The sequence below is a fragment of the Pelmatolapia mariae genome, linkage group LG20, assembly GCF_036321145.2.
Source record: "Pelmatolapia mariae isolate MD_Pm_ZW linkage group LG20, Pm_UMD_F_2, whole genome shotgun sequence".
Classification (NCBI taxonomy): Eukaryota; Metazoa; Chordata; class Actinopteri; order Cichliformes; family Cichlidae; genus Pelmatolapia; species Pelmatolapia mariae.
Window position 1 is genome coordinate 18,967,459 of NC_086244.1, and position 15,997 is coordinate 18,983,455.

The following is a 15,997-nucleotide window of genomic DNA, read 5'->3' on the forward strand; positions in this document are numbered from 1 at the left end:
AGCTCTTTAGGAATCATCTTGTTGGTGCAAAAATCCTATTTTATGCCTGTCAAACTGTGTTATGTTTGGCATTTTTCATAGATCCAATGAAAGAAATGAGAGCAAATTATATGTTTTTTCCTAAACGCTGCTAAGAATAAAGTGTCTAAAGATACTATTTAAATGGGTACGTTGCCAAGTTGTCTGTTATGTGTAGACACAACACTGATAACATCCCTGAGATGGGTGAATTTTTTATGCTTTAATGAAAGATCAGCATCAGTGGTTCAACAGATAAAAAGAAACATTCTTCTGAAAATGGTCAGGTACAAAGACTGGACTGAAAATTATGGACAAAGCAACCAATGTTGAAAGAAATACTTTGAAAGACCTTCAAAACTAATGCTCAAGACCGCTTTAAAAATTACAAGTCTGTGTCCTTAGAAGCAAATTATAAAGGAATAAAAAAGAAGAAGTATTATAAAGAAATGAAGGTGGCTCAAGACTTTTGCAGAGTACTGTATGTCCTCCAAAACAAAACTAGAGCAACTTGTACAGAATTTGCCTTTTATGTGCCTTTTTATGCTTGTTTGTTTTTTCAGAAAGGCAATGTATATTTTTATTCTTACAATCGAGTATGTTGGTGGAACCAGTAGTACTTAATCTAGCGGAACACCCAAATATATCAAATGCACTGCATGCCACATACCGATATTTCTCTACATGGGTAAGACATCCAGAAAAGAAAAGCCCAAGGCATTCTAACAGTACCACTGAATGTGTGTGTGTGTGTGTGTGTGTGTGTGTGTGTGTGTGTGTGTGTGTGTGTGTGTGTGTGTGTGTGTGTGTGTGTGTGTTTCGGGTATTGCTCACATTATGGGGACCTAAATCTGTTTGCACAGTCAGATAATAGGAACAAGAAAGCAAGTAGTGTAGATAATTAAACTTTAATGTGAAGCCATGCCCTCTGGGGTCATATTAGGCTAAGGTTAAGTTAAGTTATCTGTAGTTAGGGTTAAAGTTAGACTAAGTCTCCATCATACATCAGTGCAATGTCTTAAGAGGTAACAGATACACAGCTGTGTGTGTGCATTGTTCAGCTTCATGCTGCTGAGTTGTGAAGCAGCTGGGGTCTGGAATAGTGTTTGTATTGACTGAGGAGAGTCTACAGTGCCCCCATTAAAGTTGTGCTGTAAACAAAGACAGGACACAGTGTGTAAGTCAGATGGATTTCAGGTATCTTGAATCATGAAACAGCCCATTGAAAATGCAACACACACCTGTGTACAAATCTGTAGACCTTCTTGTAGTATGCAAGGGATTTCCTAAAATAAACAGTAGGTGGGCATCTTTTTAAAACATTTAAGCACTGTTATTACAGTATAAGTAAATACGTCATATTTCCTTTATATTTACATGTGATGTTAGGCAATTAGGCATCTTAATTATATGCTCGAACCAACTCAACTGGGTGCTTTCGACATAGAGAGCAGCTCTACTCCAAGCCCCTGTTGAATGACTGAACTCCTCACCATATCTCTAAGGGAGAGGCCAGCCACCCTTTGGAGAAAGCTCATTTCTGTCGCTTGTATCTGCGATCTTGCTCTTTCGGTCACTACCCAGAGCTCGTGACCATAGGTGAGGGTAGGGACCTAGATTGACTGCTAAATTGACAGTTTTGCTTTTGTGCTCAGCTCACTCTTCGCCATGACCAACCGGTATATCGTCCACATCACTGCAGCCGCAACTTCAATCCATCTGTTAATTTCTTGCTCTCCTAACCTCATGAACGAGACCCAAGATACTTAAAGGACAAACAAACCAGGGCCTCCGCCAGACATTCCCAGAACTCCTTCATTACAGGTTTAGGTGTGCCAGGTCTTTCCAGCCTCCTCCCCCATCACCTGATCCAACTCACCACCAGGTGGTGATCAGTTGACAGTTCAGCTCCTCTCTTACCCAGAAGTCCAGAACATATGGCCACAGATCTGATGATACAATTGTAAAATCGATCATTGATCCGCAACGTCGGGTGTCTTGGTGTCACATGCACTTATGCTTACGTTTGAACATGGTGTTTGTTATGGACGAATTGTGGTTTGTAGAGAAGTCCAATAACAATACAGCACTCAGGTTCAGATCAGGCAGCCCATTCCTTCCAATCACACCCCATCCAGCCTCAATGCCATTGATCACATGAGCGTTGAAGTCTCCCAGTAGCATGATGGAGTTACTGAATGGAGCACACTCAAGCACACCATTGTCATGACCGCACTTGTTAGGGCAGCTAGTTAACAAAGGCACCAGCTGCACATGCTTCCTCCAAATGGACTAGGAAGTAGAGCAAAAGGAACAACTGGGCCTACCTGATGTTGAAGCTGTCCGCAAGGGAATACACTCCTGGCCTGAATCTCCAACCATTGTCTGTAGAAGACATGAATGAAATTACTTACTTATTCCTTTCTTCTTTTTCTTATTTTCAGGAGATAAAATCAGGAGGTCCAGTTCTTTGTGTGTGTTTTAAAAATTAATTTACCCGACACATAAATTCTATACATGAAAGCTGGGACTAGTTGACATGGTATCCCTTATGCTGCCTCTGCTTTAGTAATCAGGACTTGGTGTAGATACAGACATCTCATTACCAGTGAACTGAAGTGTCATATTCAGGAAGGGCAGGGGCAATGACAAGGATTCTCTGACTAATGGCTTCTAAAAGATCAACACACCATTAAGTGGACCTGCAGCGCACATAGTAGCCCTACAGACCCATTATGAAGCAAAACACAACAAGTGAAACAGCTAAAGCCTCTAATGGCAGCCTCCCTTTACAGTTTAATGTTGTTAAACACAGCTCTGTGGATGTTGTTGAAGAGTGAATTATGATTGCTGCGCTGAACTGTTGACAAAGAGTGCGGGAGACGTTGAATAAAACATCATCCAACATGTTTGTTTTTTTGATTGCTTGCATGTTTTACTTGAGCTCATTTGCACCAGCCAATCAACTGTGACCCGAGGTAGCTTGCATGCACTTCTGCAAAGTCAATATGTTAATGCATTTTGCTCAGAAGCAATACTACTGTGCTGCCTCATACTTATCCTAAGCTTCCTGTCTTGCTTCGTTTATATTAGATTGTGGAGATTTGACTTAGGCAAAACAAGCAGAGCGGGGGATTGCAAATAAATCATTTCCACTGTCTGCTATCATTATACCTATGTTGGTCTTTGAAGGAGCGTAGGGTATAGGATGAGCGCTTTTTACGTCTGCCTTCCTATGAGGCATTTTCAGGCTAATTAGAAAATTTGATCTGAATGGTGGATCTATAAGCATTCACTGTAGAACAGAACAGGAGCAAAAGGGATTAGTGCTTGCTTTGCAATCTTTTTGCGAGATTCGCTATGACTTAACAAGTTGTCACGTCATGAAAAGTGGCCAAAATCAGAACTATTTTTAAAAATCTTTTTTGACATTAAATGAATTTAGAATGTTCTCAGTCGCTGCAAAAGGCTCATCCATCCCACCCCGCTACGCACATAATTGAATATCTCCTTGTGGTTCTTTCTTTGGAGCCAGTCACTGTGGCACACAAATTGTAATCAAGGCCAGGAATAGTTCACATAGAGATGGGTGGCTGTTGACTGCAGGATTTAGGAACTCATCTGAGCCTTCCCACTGCTGCTGGCAAGAGATTTCTAGCTGGCGCTGGTGTGCAGAACAAGGACTAATCTGTAGTGGTCTGTTGCAGCTAAAAGGAACTGGCCCCGAAGTCATGTATTATGGAAAGGGTGGGGATCATTTTTCCCACTCATTTCTTCAATCATCTGCTGTAGACTTATTGTATCTAGAACATTTATACTGAATACATTTATGTTTGGATTTTATTAATTTTATTGTTTGGTTTAAGATCAGTTTGACGGTGCAAAAGAATTTAGTTTTTAAGGCTCATGGGGGAGTTCGTAGACTAAAAGTCTTTAGTCTAAAATATGCTCATACATATTCATGAGTAGTGGGCAGGCTTCAACAGACTGACAAAGAAAGCGGGAAAATTCCTCAACTCACGCATTGTGAATATCAATGAAAATGCAGAAGCAGCCCTCCTTATTAAACACAAGCCTTGTGTGCCTTTTTAAGAGCATAAAAACAGGGCACAGCAGACGGTTAATGTCTTGAATGCAACAAAGATTATGAAACCATATAAGGAAAAAAGCCTTGTTATAATCACCCTCCAAGCAGCATCACAACCTCTGGACCCCATGTCAAAGTTTTACAGAATGTGAACTAGCCTCTTACCTCTATTATGCTTGCATGTTAGAACTAATACAATTAAATAGGGAATGTGGAAAAGGAAGCGGCATGTCCAGTGTTACAAAAACTCCTAACCAAAATACCATTAAAGCTGATATTTCTGCTCTAAGCAAATAAAGTCAAGAAGATCCAAATGACCTGAAGACATCATACCAAACAACAGGTTAAGTGCTGACTAAGGCTCCTAATAGAAAAGATGAAATAATTCCCATGAACTCTGTGATTGAAACTAAAATTGAAAATTGAAAAACAGCGCAGCTTCACCGCACGCAGCCAAACAGGTAACCAATTAAAAGTTTGTTTAATTCATGCTGACTGCTGGGAGAGCATGAATAAAAACATGGTTTGTCAATGTTACTCACACCAAACAACAAACTGATTACTGACGCTGTCCTTCCAAGAAAAACAACAGTAGCACTCACTCAGCAAAATAACATTTGTTTAGATTCTAGTGACATAGTTTCCTGTTGCTCGTGTCTAAGGCAAGGGAGATAATACTGGGTTATTTTTCTAAAGACACAAAGGCTGCAGAGGAGGAAGTCGGATAGACAGTACAACAAAATGCTGAACTTAAGCACCCTAGATTATGTTTGTTTTTCTTTTTGCACTGACATTTGACATAGGTTTTTATGTAATCTTACCAAAGCTAAAAACAAGCGTTTTATTACCCAGATGGCTAAGGTCCTAAATCTCCTCTCCTGGTACTGATTAAATCCCTAAAAACTCATCTCTGTTCATCAGAAATACATATTTAGAAGGTTTTTTTTATTTCAATCAAAATTATCCCGTGATGCTTTCAAATGGCTTAGATGTAATTCCACGCCTTTCCCTCTTTTAGTATGCACAGATCTATAAATATGCAAATTGGTCACTGCCTGGAAGCTCGAGTATACCTGTTTATCTTCCGCTCCGCTCACACGTTAAGGGTACAAACACATAAATATGTTTTCCTTTTAAAACGTGTAGCTTTTGCTACTTTTATGGCTGGTGCTCATTCCACGACCTCCAAAAACCCAGCTGACAAAGTTTTGGTATTCAAACTACAGGAATGAGCTCTTGTGTAGTTGGGCAGATTACAGAAGAGACTTTTGTAAATATCAATGCAAACATCCATATTTCCTTACTGAGGGTGTCTTATAAGTCACAAAACTTTTGCCAAACCTTTATAGCTAGGCTTACATAGCCAAACAAGATTTTAACTGGGGGTACCACCCAGTTATATTAATGCCCACCCAGGTATGAATATAATTTTTTTTTTATCTGTCTGAGGAAGCTGACACTTTCTTTCTCATATTTACCCTCCAACAAGCTTGGTCGTTGTGGCACTCCAAAGAGTCTCTCACCCCTCGGTCAGACGAATTCCAAATGAACTATCTTGGATGGCATTTGGTGACAGTAGGTCTGCTGCTTTAAAGATCTGATGTGAGCTGGAATACCATTTTAGCCAGAACCTGCACCTAGTGAAGAAGCACCTCATCTGCTGCATCGAGTTTACTGGGGCTGCTGAACATAATTATTAACACCATGAACATAACTCTCTCCAACATGGGGGAGCAGGTGTCTAACCACGAGATAGGATACACTCAGAAGAAGTAGGTGATTAGTGCTCCATTGTTTATTTGTCACAAAGTAGAGCTACTTATATTTGCCAAGGAGTGGTTCATTATGTATGTGTGAAATCCTGCCTGTGTGAGGCATGTTACATTTCTACACTGTACCCTGCTTCGTGCACCATATCAGCAAGTCATGGGATTGACTCCAGCCCTTCCATGACTCTGACTGGAACAGCTAAGAAAATGTATGGATGAATAATAACAGCAGCTACACAAATAAAATGATGAAGACGAGACAAGACAGCCTTTAAGGTTAAACAAATGCAGGATCTGTACATCATTTGTGCGCATCACACTGTCCCAATTATGTGTGTCAGTGCATGTAAACGCGAGACTGCAAATCTTCAGTCAGAATGATTTCCATGTGCATGTGAGTTGGTGTCAGTTACTTAAACAGATTTATTTCTTTACAGTGACGGGTCATTTCCTAAACAGTGAATTGTAAATGTTGTGAAAAGCACTGACAAATGATGTCCTGACGACACATCGGAACAGTTGCATGTTATAACCGCTAACTGTAGATTGTGTGTGTGCGGCTAAAATGAGGAAATAGACATATTTATTTTTTGGTGTCAACAACCTGATTAATTATAGCATCCACCTAAATCTGTAGTCATAACAGCTAAATATGAGATGTTCTAGATGCTTGGTTAATTTAACGCTATCGCTTACAGTTTGCCTAACAAGTGAAAGATGCCCAGTTCGATCCCAGGGGGAGACACCTCAGGAAGGGCATCCTGCAGAAAACTCTGCCAAATCAAACATGCACAGCTACCTGCTGTGATGACCCCTCTTGAATAAGTGAGCAGCCAAAAGTAGCTTCTTTTTACTTTCAGTTTAGAGCGTGTCCTAATCTTTGTCTGTCCTTTATTTCTGTGAATTGGATTTAGGTGTTTGGAATATGCTGTGAAAAACTCAGCCAAATCTTCCCCCGTGAAATTACACTTTAATCCAACACTAATCAACAAATCTGTCAATTATACATCATAACTGATGCCCAAGGAACAGCACCATGTCCTACTTGGAAAACATGAGTGTGACGAAACCATTTGCAGCCCTAGTTTCATAGAAGTTGCGTAAAATATAGGCTAAAAGGGAATACAAGGGAGGGAGAAAGAAAAATATGAGAGAGGAGTCCAAAAGTTTTGAGAAGTTAAAAATCCCACTTTAAGCAAAAGAAAAACATTTTTGGTTTCAGAACTACAATAATTGGTCTCCGCAGAGTCTTGGAAAAGAAGGTGATACCATGCAGAGGAAACACACCTCCGTTCCAACAGTTTTTAACTGTGTGGCTTTCATTAAATTCAAAGTGAGCAGTTATTTTTCAAATAAAAAACAAAAACAGCCATTATTGTTGAGAATTACTTATCAATTTATTAGAACAGTGTTATTAAAACACATGTATTATACTATTAATTGTTATTCAGTGTTCCACAAAGACATGAAAGGGACCGCTGTTTGTGTGTTTTTACGCTTTGTTCAGCAATAATGGTGACATAAGGATCATAACACATTTTCAGAATAATTAGTGCTGAATCCATGATCAGTCCAAAGAGTTTGTGAATGTTTTCTTGCAACTTTAATCAACTTAACTGATATATTTTTTAAAAAGACCTTGATGACTCTGCGTTTAAGTTGGATCATGAGTAATTCTTCATCTTATGACTCTGAAGGCTAAATCGAAACCCTGTTGTCTGAGTCATAACAAGTGCGTTGTGATATGGATCCATTATGCTCTTGACTTATTTGAATGAGTTCCTCCTGTCAAGGGGAACAAATCTAAGCATCGGTTTAAACTGCAGTTTGAAGCCAGTTTTGCTGAGGCCAGCAAGTGGCATTACAACATTTGATAAGAACAAAGATTAATTCGACGCCTTGTCAAATACGTCTCCATTATGAAAAACACGCTTGCTGGAATGGAAAGATTATTTCCTTTATTGTTTGTGTTGTAAATCTTGTAAATTAACCAGAGTGTCAGTGGCTGTCATCCCTGATTAGTGTCAACAGGCTTCTAATGAAGATGTTCCAACTGTAGGCGGGTTATAGCTCTTACGCACACATTCTGTGAAAAGACAGTTTACTTATAGCATGGTGGTTTTACACAAGAGCACCTGGACTATAAAATATCATCAAGAAAAGTACGCAAAGCTTGCGACAAAACAATTTTTTACCAGACAAGACACACGTGGAAGAAATGAGACTTTCGAAAACCAGAAAGCTTGTTAAAGGATCGTAGAGAAGAAGAAGCAGCAGTTTAGAAAATAGGAATGTGTGAGGAATGGCTCTGCTGTTGTTTTGGAGATCATCAGACTGTGGTCAGCACAGCGAGGCCACACAGACGGCCCCCCGATGAACAGATGGACAGCCAGGAGGAAAAGCAGAGGAGGTGATCCAGAATGTAGACACTCCGTGATCAAGAAGCAGTGATAAGGAACAACAGTGAAATGGATATCTAAAAGTCTTCCAACAGGCAGAGAGAAGCGTTGTCTGCCTGCCTCATCTTGTCTGTCGGTCTCTATGCACTGCTGGATGTGAATTTCAGCGCTGACGTATGCGCTTGCTTTCAGCACAGTGTGAAAAGGAAAAGGAAGAGAAGCCAGTGAGGAAAATGATTTTCTCTGCCCTGTTCCTCTAATGTCATGCTAACTCCTAGCAGCATGAAAAATTAAATACATAAGATGAGGGAAATGACAGTAAACATGTCCTGGATGATTTTCTGGGTATAAAGGCAACATTATCAGGTCTGAAACACTTAAAGTACAAGAAAGCCCATTTGGATGTAAAGTTTAAAACTAACAGGTTTTATTTAACCAGTGAGCTTTTTAGTCGAGCTTCTCTGGGATTTCGATCTAAATTAGAGGGGTTTCTGTGTGTTAATGAGTGGAAATACTGGATGTTGTCTCGCACCATTAAACATGTATACTCTGAAAGTGAAGTGTAAAAAATATAGATGTTTTTAGATTTTTTTTTTTCTTTTTTTATTTGGAAAGCAAGCTTTTTTAAACTGCCAAACGTGTGAAGGAATTGTTCTTTCGCTGGGGTTGGCCTCTGGCACGGCACTTCTTCTTAGGTTGCATTAAAATTTCACATCTGATTGGTAACCCCTAACTTGAACAGTGAATTCTGAACTAATGTAAACCTTTAATCAGTAGATCTTAATAGGGGTGCTGCACAGCTTCACAGGGTTCAGTTCAGGGTCAGTAAATGGTCATCTTTGCACATTCTGGGGTCAGGTCTTTGGGAAAATTATGACACGTGTTTGAAGAAGTGCACTTTATTTAAATCCTATTGTCTTTGTTATGATAAAGACAATTTGATATTATTGTCTTTAAAAGTACCAAAGCCAAATGGTAACCCCAGCACAGTCGATAATACCGGTCAAACATTCAGAAAGCCAGGATGGCTCTTTAATACTTTATGTTCTGATTAAGGCCAAAAACACATGAAAACAAAAACGGGAGGTCAAAAATCTTTGTCCCCACTTGTGGATGTTAGTGTGACTTGTTGGGATTTAAGATTAGCACATTAAAAACTCCTGTTGGGCAAATACTCTGGTGCGTTTGTCGGTAAGACTTGATCTTTCCAAAAAATTCACCATTTCTGTTTTTGTTTATACTATAATAAATCTAAAATTCCACCTGACTTCATACCACAATTCATTTTTCCACAGTTGCACATAAATAAGAACTGTGAAGGCTGAGAAAACAAATTTTTCTTCTTATAATAATAACTGTTGTACATGTACTGTGACTACTGATTGAAATATACACTGTAGACAGTGAAATATTACTCAAACTGTCGACTAGATGGAGAACTAGTGCAGCAAAGATCCAGAGAGTCAGATTTCTGTCTCAATGAATATTTGAATTTAAAAAAAGGCAAAGAGTTGTTGCTGTTAACGGTTCTGATGGGTATTTCAAAGACCCATATGCCTTTAAAAAATATATAAAAATACATTAAATGCTTCAGTTTCAATTTTATAGGCTCGGTGGAACATGTCTGCGTGTTTCCAGCCGATTCAAGAAGTGCTTAAGGAGCATCTAATTGGTCTTTAAAGACCAACCGTGTGCAAATACCAAGTCATTTTTATTGTTGTCATTTGCTACCACATGCCTTTCACATTTTGTGTGAGTTTTGAAGAGTATCAGCTCAAATTAAATCATTCTCACTAATTGAAATCCAGTGAGGCATTTGAAGTAGATGAGGAGGTTAGGCTCTGGAGAGATTTAGAGTGGAACCTAATAAACCTGCAAAAGCCAGACTGTCATAAAAATTAAAAAGAAAGTGGAAACAGAGCACATCCATTAAAACCTCTGTGTGGAACAAAATAAAAGGATAAAATAATACCCTTCATATCAGAACAGTGTTTAAGCAGATTTTCTTCTTATTTTTTTATCAATCTAGAGGGAAATTGCACTTCTTATCACTTAAATTGAAGAAAATCTTCAAGAAATCAATGTATACTTTGTTTCGACATAATGAAACAACCATCATGTATAACCTGCGAGTAGCAGAAACGTGAGCTCTAATCAATGCATTCTCCAACAGAGGTGCATTAGCCTATCAGAGAGGCGTCACCATCACCCACCAGAGCGTCAAGTCTCACTTGAAAATAATTAAATGCAAAGATGGATTGGCACCTATTCTTCCAGACAACCATGTAAAAGCTGGCATATTTGTCATTAGCAGCATCTTCATATCTATCTTAAATGAATACATTACTTTAAGATTACCTTGTGTGTTCACTGATTACTCCTATAGACTTCGCCGATTTGTTTCTGCAAGGATCTAGCCAAATGGAGCGGAAAAGAGATAGGGGTTTGCAGCGGGAGCTCCTATAGATACAGCTGATGAAGGGCTTCATTGTACTGCCAAGCCCCCCCCCCCCCATCAGCTCCACGACTACCACCAGCTTCGTTCTTCCTCCAAAAGCCTTTCAGCAAATGTGATTCATCTGTTGAGTATGTGACCAGACAAAGACCACGGCCTCCCCAAAACAGGACTAAATCTTGCAATGCACGCATACACACCAGGAGATTTGTAAAGTCACTATTTGATATTGGGTTTAGTCAAAAGGCAATGAAACAAGATACGACTGCCTTAATTGTTGGTGTGTTTTCTTTTCCAAAGCACACCAAGATGCCAATTAAGTAGCTTAATAGGTTAGACTGTTTGTGCAGCATACTCTCACAGGCAGAAACCACAACACAGCTGCGTAACTCTGGGATGCTTGGCTGTCATACCACTCCTAAAGCTCGCTGACGCCAGTATAAGAGTGTAAAAGAAAAGAATACTGGTTACCTTTAAATCTTCCTGATACAAGTGAGCCCAAAGTGGAGGAGAAGAACTTCTGCGAGCTGTGATGCCGTCCAGGTTTCTTTCTTTTTCTTCCAGCGTCTTTGTTTGGCGGCACCAGCTCCAGTCAGTTCTGGACTCCCTCGCTATTGAAACGCTGCTTGCCGCACAGATTCAATTCAAAAGAAGAGCATGACAGGTGTGGGAAGTGAACATGCCAATGTGGATTGTAAGTCGTGAAGAAAATTAAGCGCCCCGTTTAAATGCAGTGTTACTCCCAGATTGGATGTTTGAACAAATCCCCTGTTTCTCGATCAACTCCGCCGCTCAGACGCTGTCCAGGAGCGAGCGGTGCTGAATGAGACTCCAGAGGTTGCAGAGATTTCCTACTTTTTTTCTCCTCTTCGTCTACTGCTTCTTCTGTTTGACTGCACAAATCTCCCCTCCCACCGCGCACGACTGAAAATTATCTCTCCTCTATCTTTTTTTAAGCGCTTCAACAAAACGTTGTCAAGCACTGACACTATTGGCAACGCAAAAAGCGACAGGGGGGGGAGTGGTGGGGGAGGGACAGGGACTGAGTGAGTGAGTGAAACCGTTGCTTGATCAATTGAACTGAAATCAGCTGCATTTAAAGAAAAACGGATCAATAAGTCAAACCCCCGAGGTGGACACTTAATTGGAGCAGAGAAAAGAGGAGGAGGATTTCAGGTTGAAAAGAGTCCTTGTGCGCTCGATTTAAGCAGCTGACAACTTATGTCAAGAGTTGTGCCGTTTCTCAAATGCACCTGGATGATGCGTGAGCAGGTGATTTAAAAAGATCTGTCTCCATCCCTGCTGTCAGTCTCCTGTTGCAAAGATTTAGGCGTAAAACTGTAACTGCGCTCTCGTGTATTTGCATCACACTTTCCTCACTGGAAGCCCCGCTGGCTCTCCCTGCTGCTGGCGTCTGCTAGGGTGAGATTATTTACTGTAAGGCTGTGACGCATCTCATCCTCACACACACACACACATACACACAACAAAAGTATGCGCGATGCTTGCAGCAGTGGAAGCATATTTGTGTGCGTTATCGCCATTTCAGACTCTCTGTGGACATGATTGTTGCTCGTGGATACACCGCGTTAAGCAAACCTGTGCAGGGTGGGCTTCCTTCCAGGTTTAAGTCACTCCGTCTTCCTCTGAGTGCACCGTTGCCTGAATTCACATGCAACACGCAGGCATTAAATTTCATTCTTAAGGCGCCGACTAGCGCATATTAAGCTCCACTGCCGTCGCTCCTTGGCGCTATTTGTTTGTCTTTTTGAGCACTTGAGGAATCTTTAAAGTTTTTAATCACAGTCTCCATTTTTTTATGCTGCCATCCCACCACGCGCACAAGCACGCAATCTTGCGCACTCACACGCCTTGCTCTGGACTTTTATGTTCAGTGATTACTTCGGACCCTCCCCTGGGAAGGATCCTTTTGCTTGTTGGAATCGCTTTTCTTTATAAGTTTTGTCATTACCGTGCAGTTATCGATTCATCAGTCTAATCAGCTGCACCGTTCTCTCTCTCATTAATGAAAGAACAGAGGAGATCGAGCTGCTTCAGTCACAAACTGGACTTTAATTTTGGTTCGGTTTGTTGTGTCTGTCAGAGAACTTCCAGTATTAGAGTTATACTTTTTAGGGGTCGTGAGCTTAAAAACATGATTTGCCCGCTTTGCACGAGTAAATATCCACGTGTAAGTTAAGCTTAATGTTCAATAATGACTTAATGAGGAAAATCCTCTTTCAAAACTTGAAATGGTCAGCTGGTCTGAATTTTTTAGTCTAGAAGAGGGTTATTCAAGAATTTATTAATAATTGATAGTTTATTTTGGCTACTAAATGACTTACTAACATTCACAGCAATGTACTGGGTGGCTGATTGTTTCCATTCATTTAATGGACCTTTCAGTCATTAGCCCTAAAATCCATTTGTGAACTACTTGTTAATATTCACAAGTGCAGGCTTGATAGATTAGTCTAAGAACCCTTTAGCTTAATAATTTAATAACATAACTGAAGACAAGTGAAAGAAGGGAAGCTGTGGGCCATTATTAAAGCCTTAAATTACAGTGAAACCTTTCTTATTTCTTGTTCTTTAACTGTATTTATATTTTTTTAACTTTATATGATGAAACAACAGTCAGCATTTCACCTTTTACAAAGTGTTATCTTCACATGAAGTGTCAAACAGCTGTTGTCAAAAGTAAACAATGAATTTGGGCTTTAAGTAAAATTTTTCACATCAGAGGACTTTATTCTGCTTTATTATGTTTTATATCATTGCAAGTTTTCAAGTGTTGCTCTATTAGTTTTGGGAAGCGAGTAATGGGAAGACATTGCCTGAGGGTCTGTAAAAATACAACCAGCATTGATCACAACCTTCTAATATTTTACCAAACAACTGAATAATTGATGGAGAATCTCCCCATTTATAACTTAACTTTTTTTCTTTCAAAATAATGATTAACAGCAGTCGTACACCTATACAAACTCTTTGCATGAGATGATCTGAGTAGAAACAATCAAAGCACCTGTCAGGATTTTTGCACTTAGTAAATCTTTTATTGACCAAAATAGATCATCAAGTAAATGTGTGTGTGTGTGTGTGTGTGGGGGGGGGGGGGGGGGGGGGGGGTTTACAATGTTTACATAATTTAAGAACAGTGAAGCTTACGACTTTCATTCGTCCTTGGCCTAAGCATCTCGATAAATGAGTAGGCTGTTAAGGACACTAAAACCAAGAAAGCAGTCGTAACCATTGAAGTTAGAAAATCTATAAATGGATTTTAGTTCAGATGTCATGCAGCCCTGTTCAAGAAGCATTTGAGAGTTCTTCATAATATATTGAAGAGCAAGCTGAACAAAAAAAGCAGCAGACTAGTGGAAGATTCTGCACAGCCTGGAAATCCAACGTTTTATTTTTATTTTTTTGTTTTTTTTATTACTGACTGAATCAAATAATTAGTCTATGAAAGGACCCATCAACTGCACGCTATAAGCTCCTTCTTAGGTGTGGTTTATTAGAGAATGGCATCAAACTTACCTAAAGTCATTATTGGTGGTTATATGGATGCTTCACCCTCCAGCCATCCTTTTTTCTTTTTACCACTTATCCAATTTAGGGTCACGAGGGGCCTTGAGCCAGTCTCTGCTGTCATAGGGCGAGAGGAAGCGTACACCCTGCATAGGTCACCGCTGTATCACAGACCTAACACAGAGAGACAGGCAACCATTCACGCTCACATTCACACCTACAGTCAGTTTAGAATCAACAGCTAACCTAACTTGCATGTCTTTAGACTCTGAGAGGAACACAGTTATAAGACAGTTATAAAATACTGGTTGGAAGAAATGCACAGGGATTCTTTTCTTTATGTAAGCTGTTACATTTGAGCTCCAGCTATAGATCTTTCTCACCTCTTGACTACAACAGTTATAGACTAAATGCATTTCCCCCCCATAAGAGCATTCTCACTTTGAAAAATAGTGTCTAACACAATGACACATTAAGTCTGGAAGGCATAACAGTGTTCGCAGAAGTTTTATAAATTTTGAAGTGTAAAATGTAAAACTAACTATAGTGCTGCATAGTCTTAATTATTGAATTGATGAAGGCCAAGGCGGCATTAATAAATAATCATGGTTGCAATAAAAGTCTACTGATTTTCACCTTGGCCAGTCACTTGAGCTTGGGGGTCCATGAATTATTCTGTTCTCCCCTAACTGTGATCCATCTCAATTGGGTGGGCACCAGGATTTGATTAGCTCTGCTCTCGCACTCCAGTGACAGACTTTGGGATTCAGAGAGTGATTCAGTCTGAGCAAAAGCAGAATCACACCTGGGCTTAAAAGCCAAATACGAAGTAAATCATAATGAATTGCATACCTTTAGAATAAGACTGGTAATTACTGGGTTTGGTGTTGCTCACAGTGGAATGAAGCACTTACTTAGCAGATGACGGGTGCTGGTATGTGATATTTGGTATTCCTGCTCATATTTGCAACTATCTATGCCCTGCCAGAGTTGTGATTCAGTGCAGGCTAAAGGAGAGGCCAGCAAGTCTAATGAAAGCACAGAGAGAGCTGCAACTCAGCATAGCACAACAAACAGAGCATTTTAAGCTTCTTGAAAAAATTCATAGCATTTCATGGTTCCAGGAGAGAGAGAGAGCCTGACAGATGAAAACCTGAAACAGGTCACACAACCTCATAATGAGTCAAAACGTATCGTTTCAGATAAATTGTCACTGATCATCATTGTTAGTTGTCCCAATTTATTTAATCAGTGCTCGTCTTTATTATCTTTAGACATGTTTTTACACATATTGTCAAAGCAGAGAAGGGTGAAAATTACACATTTAAGACAGCAAAAACCTTAAATCCAATTGCTCACACTGTAAACACACATGGCGGTTTTGCAATGCTGTGCTACCAGCAGATGAAAGTATCCATCTGTGACTGCACCTTACTGTAGTCACAGATGGATCAGGAATGTGCGGCTCGTTACATAACCAAAACATCAACAGTCAATTAATGAGATGCCACGGCTATGAAACGTTAGAACAGCGACTGATTGTGTTGCAGTTTTTCTGTACCTTCGCCTCTCACTCACTCACACACACCTTCAGTCATGCGTACTGTGGGAAGAGGGGATGGAGAGGTTACATTAGCAGCTAGACTGGGAGTTGCAGTTTGAGCCTTGGGACTCTGAGTAGCAGAGTTCTGGGCATCAGGCCATAGATCTGTCTGGCCCATTGTAATGCCTGGCAACA

The 15,997-nt window shown here is 40.0% G+C and overlaps 1 protein-coding gene across 3 annotated transcripts in view; it reads right to left on the minus strand.

Annotated features, from left to right (window-relative positions):
* Nucleotides 1-11,675, minus strand: part of LOC134618727 (metabotropic glutamate receptor 4-like) — a 188,561-nt gene extending 176,886 nt beyond the window's left edge. For 2 of the 3 annotated variants that reach the window (XM_063464271.1, XM_063464273.1), the window contains exons 1-2: nucleotides 11,200-11,675; nucleotides 2,346-2,403 (exon numbers count right to left, since the gene is read on the minus strand). The gene's annotated coding sequence lies outside the window, so the exon portion shown is untranslated. The remainder of the gene's footprint in view (nucleotides 1-2,345; nucleotides 2,404-11,199) is intronic. The other variant, XM_063464272.1, reaches the window with a different exon arrangement.
* Between the last annotated feature and the right edge of the window lie 4,322 nt (nucleotides 11,676-15,997).